The 9808-nt window shown below is 41.8% G+C and overlaps 1 protein-coding gene across 8 annotated transcripts in view; it reads left to right on the top strand.

The window, feature by feature from the left end:
• Positions 1-441: 441 nt before the first annotated feature.
• Positions 442-9808, top strand: part of POGZ (pogo transposable element derived with ZNF domain) — a 60228-nt gene continuing 50861 nt past the window's right edge. For all 8 annotated transcript variants that reach the window (XM_073322695.1, XM_073322694.1, XM_073322689.1 and 5 more), the window contains exon 1: positions 442-733. The gene's annotated coding sequence lies outside the window, so the exon portion shown is untranslated. The remainder of the gene's footprint in view (positions 734-9808) is intronic.

The raw sequence follows: 9808 nt of genomic DNA, 5'->3' as shown, positions 1-9808 counted from the left end.
AGTGGTGCAGGCGAGGGGTTTGAGACGTTGCCATGTCGCTAGCCATGCCAAAGGCAATACCCGCTGCAGGTGGTGGGTTCAAGTCCTGCCTCCAAACTCCCTTTGCTGGCTGTAGGAAAAGTTAGGATACATTGAATACCAGTTTGGACCATTAACTATTTGGCCTTCATCAGGCAGCACAACCCAGGCAGACCGGCTCGCCACAAGGCCCTTAAAAGGCAGCACTGGCCACTTCTAAGTTCCCTGCCCCCAAATCTCCATCTTCCCAGTCATTCCTGGACATGCCAGTGGGATCAACCTAAAAAAAAAAGTCCCCTTCTATAATCAACCTCCCTGCCAGAGAAACCCCCCAAAATTTGTGCCTCAGACAAACTTCCCCATGCCAAGTTAGGATGCGCCTTGGTCCCAGTGATGTCACCTCAGTCAGCCAATCAGAAGAAGGCATTGGAGTCGAGGAGGAAATGACGTCACCGTATCCCTCCGCCGGTTCGGTCCCCTTTTTGTGTGTGTGTGTGTGTGTCTGTTGGTCCTTTCTGTGTGTATCAACCCGCAGCTTCTTTTTTTCGGAAAGGGGGGCAAAAATATTTGGGGGGAGCTCATGCAACCTGCGCTCCCCGCCCGGCCACTTCGCCCTGTAAGAGGTTGTGTGGGGTGCGTGTCACTTTAAGAGCGTGTGCGAGCGAGCCAAGCTCGGCTGAGGAGGCGGCGGCAGCGGCGGGAGACGGAGAGAAAGGTGAGTTGGCGCGAGTCCGTTATGTTGGGGGGGGGGGCGGACGCTGCAGAATCAATCAGACTCGGGGGGGGGTTACGGGGGGGAGAGGTTGGCGGCGCGCGCGCACGACAAGAATGCGGGTGGCGGTGACCGTTGGAACCGGTTCGAACCGCCCGGGTCTGTGAGCGGGTGGGGGGGTGGGCAGCGCGCGCCGTACACAAAGCGGCCGCCAGACGCGCTTAGCGGGGAGGGAGCGCGAGCCCCGGTGAGGGAGGGATCGGGGTTCCTGAGGGGAGGGGGGAGGAGCTGCTCCCGCTGGGCGGCGGAATATCTACTTGCTCGCTTTCTCGTCTTCGCTGACTGGAGAGGCGGAGTGATCCGCATACCCCCTCCTCCCTCTGAAGGGAGGGGAGTGATGCGGCCCCGGCTGCTCCCTCCGCGTCAGCCCCCCCCGTCCCCTCCCTCTCGGCTCGCTGGAGACGAACATAACGGGTTAAACACTGCACAGAGCAACCCATGCGCCGTCCTAAAGTGCCTCCCACGCTCCCCTCATGCTGGTTCCCGTCGCTGCGGGGAGAAGGATTGCAGACTCCCTTGTCTCCGTGCCTCCCACCCCCTTCCTAGGGCTGCTGCTGGGTGGGCGGCCATGTTGGGCACAGGGATTATTTTCTTTACCTTTTCTTCCCAAGCAGCCACAATAAATGGAAGCTAGTCTGTTTTTATTTCTGGGGGGAAGGTGCCATCCCCATCCTTTTTAATGAAAATGAACTGGGGGAGTCCACCAAGTTGCCTTTGTGATAGTGGGGGATGGGTTGGCCTTCCTGCTGCTCCCCCTGACCCTCGGAGTGAGCCCTCCTTTGCCTACTCACCTCAACGATGGGGTCCCCTTAGCCTGGCTGTCACTCTCAGAGGATACCCCTTGGCCCAACTGCCTCAATGAGGGGTTGCTCTGGGCATCCTTGTGCTCCACAGAGCGGAGGGGGTCGGGTCTCCTTAGCGTGCAAGCCACTTCCCTCCCAGGGAGTGAGGGTGGCTCCCCTCAGCCTGGCTGCCTCAATGAACGTGGGGGTCCCCATAACATGCTTGTCACTCCTCCCAGCGTGATGTAGAACCATTTAGCTTCTCTGCTGCTTTTCTCCCTTCAGATGGTCTGATATGGGTGGATGTCTGAGAAACCTTGAACACCTGACATTAGGGAATCTTTTAACTTGCCCTCTGCTTACCCCATTTCGCCAGGACGTGGCGTGAAGAATACATGGGGATGGGGTACAGACATCAACATCCCACATGCACCAACAACAAGCTCTCTGCTTTATGAACTTGGCAGCAATTGCTGTCACCAAGACACATCAAGCAGGGCACAAGTGACTTATTCTTGCAGGGCTGCCATTCCTTTTGGGGGACATCCTGCAGGCATTTGAGACTAATAGCCCTGCTCCTTTCGATATCCCGCTACCCACTGTCCAGCAGTTTGGAGGTCACAGAAATTAACAATCTGCCTCACAACATGTATCTCTGCACATTTCTGTATCACACATCAGTGTGAATTACATAAGACACTACATGGCTCATCTACCCACCACATCATTCCAGATGGCCTCCAGCCCATATCTGCTTGGAGCCCCAGTCTTGGTTGGGGTTCTGCAAATGTTATGGTTGCCCGCCCCCCCGCGCTTATGTGTATATATGGATACATTGTGGATTCAGGGATCTGGACACATGAACCCAGTTGAAAGAGAAGGGGAATAATTAGTGTCTGAGTATTAGTGACAGGTTTCAGACTAGCAGCCGTGTTAGTCTGTATTCACAAAGAGAAAAGGAGTACTTGTGGCACCTTAGAGACAAACTTAGAGACTTACTTGAGCATAAGCTTTCGTGAGCTACAGCTCACTTCGTCGGATGCATTCAGTGGAAAATACAGTGGGGAGATTTATATACACTGTATTTTCCACTGAATGCATCCGATGAAGGGAGCTGTAGCTCACGAAAGCTTATGCTCAAATAAACTTGTTAGACTCGAAGGTGCCACAAGTACTCCTTTTCTTTTTGCATATTAGTGATGCTCATAACTACTAACAAAGAGCCCTGTGGAAGTCAGTGGGGTTCTTTTTGGGTCCTCCTGCACAGAGCCATTTGCCAGATCAGTGCCAAAGGTGATGAGCATTTTATAAGAACCTAGACTGAACAGACTTGCAAAGTTCATGGGCAGGCCCAGTCTCCCAGCAAGTCTCTCCCATAGCCTGGATCTCTTATATGACCCCAAAATTATAAGGTGAGACTAGATGCACAAGTATATCAGAAAGCAAGTTAAATATATTTTTTTCTTTTGCAGTTCAAAATGTAAGAGCAGATAATTTAATGTACAATAATAATACATTCTTAATTAATAGCTAATTGCACTTGAAAGCCTTTAATAAAACATGTAACAAACCAAAGTGAAAACATTTGTACACATTTTAATATGCTCTTTAAAGTAATCCTGGTAGCCAGTGAACTAAAATGAACCACATCAACTGATGAAAAGTAAATTTGCCTTACCATAGAGGAGGTAACTGTTAGACTCTGACATATCATACAACTCTCTCCCCCCCACGAACTTCACCTGAGGTGCTGTAAAAAGCATCAAAATAGTCATATCAAAAACAATCAAAACGTCATAAAACCCATTATTGATTCTTTGCTTTTCAACTAATATCCAGTCTGGTATCAGTTTTATATCCAATATCCTGTCTTGGCAAAATACTCCTTAAAGTCAATGGGCGTTTTGCCAGCGTAAGGATTGCAGGATTTGTCTCAATAGCAGAGGAATATATCCTGCCCTAATCATGGGATTAATTTATTATATGTTAAGAAACATACCAGTGCCATCAATTATCATAGCTCTCATAAAGATAAAACATATTCCTTGCCCCTGAATGCTTGCAATCCAAATAGGGGGACAACATACAGAAGACAAGAGCCAAGATGACAGTTTAGGTGAGGGGTGTGTGTGGAGGCAAGAAGGGAGGTGGGATGGAGAGAAGAGATGGGCTTAGAGGAGGGAGAGGGGTTGACTCGATGCATTTATACATTCCGTTTATGTCTAATGTTGTCCTTGATAAAGAACCAAATGAAGCATCGTTAGGGTTTTAGTTTTGTTTTTCAAGTGAGGGGGTTCCATTCTTTTTTTTACTTTATTTTGTTTTCAGGCCTATCCTGGTCTTGTTATTTAGTAAATGGGAAAGAAAATATAAATGGCAATTAAATATTAATGCAGGTGATATTTTTTCATACTGAGAAAAACAACAGAGTTGCAGAAGAGGACTGAAATATTAGCTGGGATATATAATAAGTGCTCTTGAATAAAATCTTTGGGAGAAAATCCAGACTGGTGTAAAAAAAAGGTGATGAACTTGTTTGGCAAGGAATGTGCACAAAGCTTATATAATTTAGTGTTAAAATTAATCTTCTGGGATACAGGTAATAATCTTGGGTCTAATCCTGCAATTCTTAGTCAAAACTCATTGGATTAGATTCTACACTAGTGAAGGGACAGAGAAAAGGCAGTTTGTGCATCTACTAATTCAATCCTGTTCTCAGCTAGGACAGCCCAAATCGTGCATCTGCTTCAGTAGCTTCTGTGGACATTTTTGTAGGCACAGAATCATCGGGGCACAGGTGTGTGCGGGGCATGCCTCTTGCCCCTGACACACCTCCTCTCCTATCCCCATCCCAGAATGCCCCCTGGTTGAGAGCCTGAGAGCAGTTGCAAAGATCTCCTGGAGAGCCTTTCACCTGTAGTATGGGTCCTTTCCACCAGTTTACCTTAGTTGGCATAAGGGGGGTTGCAGGGCAATGATGAACCAGGGCCTATTGCCTTCAGTGGATGTTTTGCCTAAGACTTGCAGGATTTGAGCTCTTTGTGTTCAAACTAAAATTGTTCTGGCATATTCTTTGCAGAGAAATAAATCCAGACTTTTAAATCAGGGTTCATAGGTTTGCTATTTTGTGTTCAGATTAAATTACATTCCTGTTTTAGTGTTATTTCCATGATGAGCATTCAGTCTTAAATTGCAAACAGTGGGCCATGAGTGTAAGATCCCTGTTGGAATAATGCAGAGTTTTGTCTAAAAAATTAATTAACAACATGATATGGTCCAATACTTAGATTTATCATCCCTGCAAGTTCCCTTGTTTTAAAAGATCACTGCCTTCATTTTATATGTGTAAATTCACATGAAGTCAAGTACTTCTCTCACCATGTTTGTTGTATTTGTGAATAAAATTTTTTAAATTAAAATCCACATTTGTGAGCATCGGTGGTGGTGAATGTTGTTTAAAATGACATCATTTGCAATTCATTAATTTGGGGGAGCTGAAAGGTTAGAGACTGGAAATCTTTTTCCATTTTGCTTTGATTCTGGTTTTAATAATGAGGAGAGCTTTATGTTGAGTGAGACAGTATTAACTAGTGGTTGCAGCAGGGACCAGAAGTTAAAGCTCCTTGAGTCTTTTTAATGCTCTTATATAAGTTGCTATATTTGATCTTGGGCAAGTCAATTCACAGCTCCTTGCCTCAGTTTCCCCCATCTATAAAATGGTTATAAAAATACTTCTCTACTTCATGTGGATGATATGAGGATTAATTAATGTTTGTAAAAAGCTTTGAATTTCTGGAATAAATGATGCTATAGAAATAGAAAATGTTATTTAATCTTAAAACAAAGTTGCTTTTTAACAACCCATAAGGTATGATGGAAATTCACTTGTGATCCAGTATTCTGTCCCCAAGACTGCTTGTGTTGGAGATGATGTCACTATTTAGCAGACCAGCAGTGGCCTAACAAGTGCTGATTTATATAGATTTTTTGTTTTAAATTAAAAACTTTATTTAAAGCTTTTACACCAATAGCACGTCCTATCATGCAAGTTTTCAAGAATACTGTAGAGAGAATCTTGAATTTGCAGTCCTTAAAAAAGTTTTTGTATGAAGAGGCCTGGAGGTGTAACTCATTTTGTGTCAAGTAATGTAGACTTGAGAAAGAAATAGTAAATATATAAGCTCATGACCTAGATATCACTTCAGTGAGCTACAGCTGCCTTATTTTACAGCTGTCATGTAGAATTCAGTACCCACAGGTGCTTCTGATAGTGAACCACATTTGGGACCTGATTCTCTTCACTTACTTACATCTGTATAAATAACTACATTGAAGTTAATGGAGCTACACCAGGATAAAACTTATATTAGTTGAGAATCAGGTCCTTAATTTGTGGCCTTTTTTTGGTGGTAGGATTTGAATTAACTGAATTTTGTTTGGTGAGATGCTTTCTAAAGGTTTAAAAAAAGCACTAAACTAACAAAGAAAAACTCTTCTTCTTTCTAGTTGTTTTGTCAAGCTTTCTGGAGAAAAATCGCAGTTCATAATTGTTATATGTTATATCTATCTAATTGTACAGGATGGCAGTTTATTAATTTTAATAAATACAAATTGGAGCCTAGAGCAGATGCCAAATTTCAGCTGAAATTAGAAAAGAGACAAGCAGCTTTTTGCTGCTAGGCGAGAAGGAAAAAGACCTTTCTCAAATTTAGGGTAATCTGTCTACTTGGATGCAAATTCAAATTTTTATTGCTGGGTCTCCACCAGTGAAGGTAGCTGGTTTAGCAGAATGTATAATCAAATGCTAATCTTTTTAATACAAGAACATAATGATCATTGGCTTAATGATTTTTTTTTCCTTGTGGTAAAGATGAATATGAGCCATGTTGCTCCACATAAGCCAAAGGGGCCATATTTTGTAATAGTGCCAATTAATTATGTATAATTAATGTACACTGGCTTTCAACACCATAAAGGTCTTTTTCACGTTTCAACTGACAGCGGGGAGGTAATGCATCTAAAATGGTTTATTTCTTGTAGTATATTTAGCACATTTAGTGATTGTTGGGTTTTTTTTGGCATCCATATTTGCAAGCAAGCAATCTGCCTGTTATGAGCTGAAGAGCTAAATGTAGAGTATTTATCACTGGGATTAATCATTTTATTGAGCAAGGGCTTCTTACTTACAAAAATATTCAAGATCAAAGCTATGAAAAACAAAGCTGCTACATTGTAGACGAGAGAAGACATTTTCTTAGTTGAGTTGATATGAACAGATGAAATACCATACACTTAATGCAAGTTAGTGTCAAAGGAAGCTTGTAGCTACAGTCTCTTTAATGTTTTACTTTAGCGTCTTTTGAATAATTATGAGGTGTTGAATTATGTATTCTTAATCATGCGTGGAAAGATTTCCTTAATGTAATTTTAAACTTCATAGCTTTTGCCTTAGTGGATAGACATACCATGCATGCTTACAGACAGCCCCCCAAACTGAAGCAAATACTCACCAGCAACCCCACAACAGAACCACTAATCCAGGAACCTGTCCTTGCAACAAAGCCCATTGCCAACTGTGTCCACATATCTATTCAGTGGACATCGTCATAGGACCTAATCACATCAGCCACGCTATCAGAGGCTCGTTCACCTGCACATCTACCAATGTGATATATGCCATCGTGTGCCAGCAATGCCCCTCTGCCATGTACATTGGCCAAACCGGACAGTCTCTACGTAAAAGAATAATTGGACACAAATCAGACGTCAAGAATTATAACATTCAAGAACCCGTCGGAGAACACTTCAATCTCTCTGGTCACTCGATTTCAGACTTAAAGGTCGCAATATTAGAACAAAAAGACTTCAAAAACAGACTCCAGTGAGAGGCTGCTGAATTTGGAATTAATTTGCAAACCGGACACCATTAAATTAGGCTTGAATAAAGACTGGGAGTGGATGTGTCATTACACAAAGTAAAACAATTTCCCCATGTTTATTTTCCCCCCCTACAGTTCCTCAGGCGTTCTTGTCAGCTGCTGGAAATGGCCCATCTTGATTATCACTACAAAAAGTTTTTTTTCTCTCCTGCTGGTAATAGCTCACCTTACCTGATCACTCTTGTTATAGTGTGCATGGTAACACCCATTGTTTCATGTTTTCTGTATATAAAATAGTCCTACTGTATTTTCCACTGCATGCATCTGATGAATGATGAATCTGGCTGGGATGATTTAGTTGGGGTTTGGTCCTGCTTTGAGCAGGGGCTTGGACTAGATGACCCCCTGAGGTCCCTTCCAACCCTGATATTCTGTGATTCTATGAAGTGGGCTGTATGTAGCCCACGAAAGCTTATGCTCAACTAAATTTGTTAGTCTCTAAGGTGCCACAAGTACTCCTGTTCTTTTTGCGGATACAGACTACCACGGGTGTTACTCTGAGATCTGACTGTCTGTCTTAAATATTTATAAAGTGCCCATCAATATAATGTCTAGGCACTGTTGCTCATTTAGTACGGAGTAATACGACTCCATACAAATGGTTACTGTTTTAAGTGTCAGCATTCCTTTATTATCTCAGAGGAGCTTTATCCAATAAGTATTGCATGGAATTCTTTTCTAGATGTTTCTAAGAGGATGAATATTTAAAATCACAAATATGCAGGCATTGGTTAATTGAGACAGTGACCTACTAAAAACATGCATAGATCTATCTCACGTTTTTGGATTTTTTAAAATCAGTTCAAATGTAATTATTATAAATTTGTGTCAAATGAGAGAAAAAATGGTATTTAGGACATATGGAGTCTTATTTCTCACTGCTATGCAGAGCTTAAAGGTAGATTGATGCTGCAGAGCCTTCTTTTGTTTTATTTGTCAGGGTGTGTTTCCTTCTCTTTTGTCATCCAGAAATGATTCTTATTTTGAATGAGGGGGAGTTTCATCTTGCAGTTAATGCACTGCAGTAGGACTTTGGAGACCTGGATTCTATTTCTGACTGTGCCAAAGACTTCCTGTGGAATATTGGGCATGTCACTTTGAGTCTTAGCATCTTTAAAATGAGGACAATATTTCCCTACCTTCTGGGGTTATTAAGATAAATACATTAGTAATGTTTCTGAAATGCTCAGATACTATGGTGGTGATACTTAAATAATAGAAATAGCAGAGGTGATATAATTCAACAGAATAATTTACTTAAGAAAAATAGTTTTCCCTTGAAAGTGATACTGGAGCTGGTTCCATATTGTGAGAGATCGTCACTTAAGTTTTTATGAAAAACACTTGTTTAATTCATTTTAAAGGAATATAGAAGCCTAACGTAGCAACTCTAATGTACAGTTAGCCAAGTGCATGATGATGAGTTATGGATTTTTTTTCTAATATTTTATTTGACAATTAAGATTACCTTGTTATTTTTAACCAATCAGCTGTTCATTTGTTGTATTTTCCCGTTGGTTACCAGGTTTTTTATTCACTGAACAAGCTTCTTTTAAGCAAATATTTGTATGAGTTCAGTGGACATATGGAATAATGGAGTTACTGAATGGACACGTGCTTAAACAGATGTAAAGGAGATTGGTTCTAAATTGGAATAACTTGGCTGAAATAGTATGTTAAATTTCATAAACTTTTTGTTAATTATTCTGTCAGGAGAAAAAAGAGTAAACTAGTAGGGTAAATTGATCATTTTTCTTAGTATGGATTCTTACAGCAACAACTACATAAATGCACTTGCTTGTTATTTGCTAGATATGCAAGAAATGCAGTAGTAGCCATTTTGTTGATGAATGTGTACAATTTCAAATCCTCATTCTGTTCTCTTTCTTTTACTTACCTCCCAGTGGAGTTGTGACCTGTCTTTGTCATGTAATTTAACATACTTGTCTAGAGTTTCTGGTATCCTATAAACAGTCTTTGATTAACAGAGAAAGAAGTGAAGAACAAAGAAACTCAAAATATTATAGATAGATGTGATGAGTAAAGGCCCAGTCCTGAAAACCCTTAGTTATGTGAATGATCCTTGCTCAGACATGGCCGGTTATAGCAACCACCACACCTCCCCTCCTGCCAAGGAGCCACATGGCTCCCCACACCTGCTTCTCTCCTTGGGAAACCTTGTATCAATCCAGCACTTTTCACAAGCACTAAATCCACAGGGTTTTCAAAATGGATGTGTACTGACGTGCAAACTTATCTACTTAAATAATTAAAATAAAGTGTCACGCATGGAGCTG

Source organism: Lepidochelys kempii, chromosome 24 (assembly GCF_965140265.1).
Source record: "Lepidochelys kempii isolate rLepKem1 chromosome 24, rLepKem1.hap2, whole genome shotgun sequence".
Taxonomy (NCBI): domain Eukaryota; kingdom Metazoa; phylum Chordata; order Testudines; family Cheloniidae; genus Lepidochelys; species Lepidochelys kempii.
The sequence above is the reverse complement of the archived record's forward strand: the minus strand, read 5'-3'. Positions and strand labels throughout refer to the sequence as shown.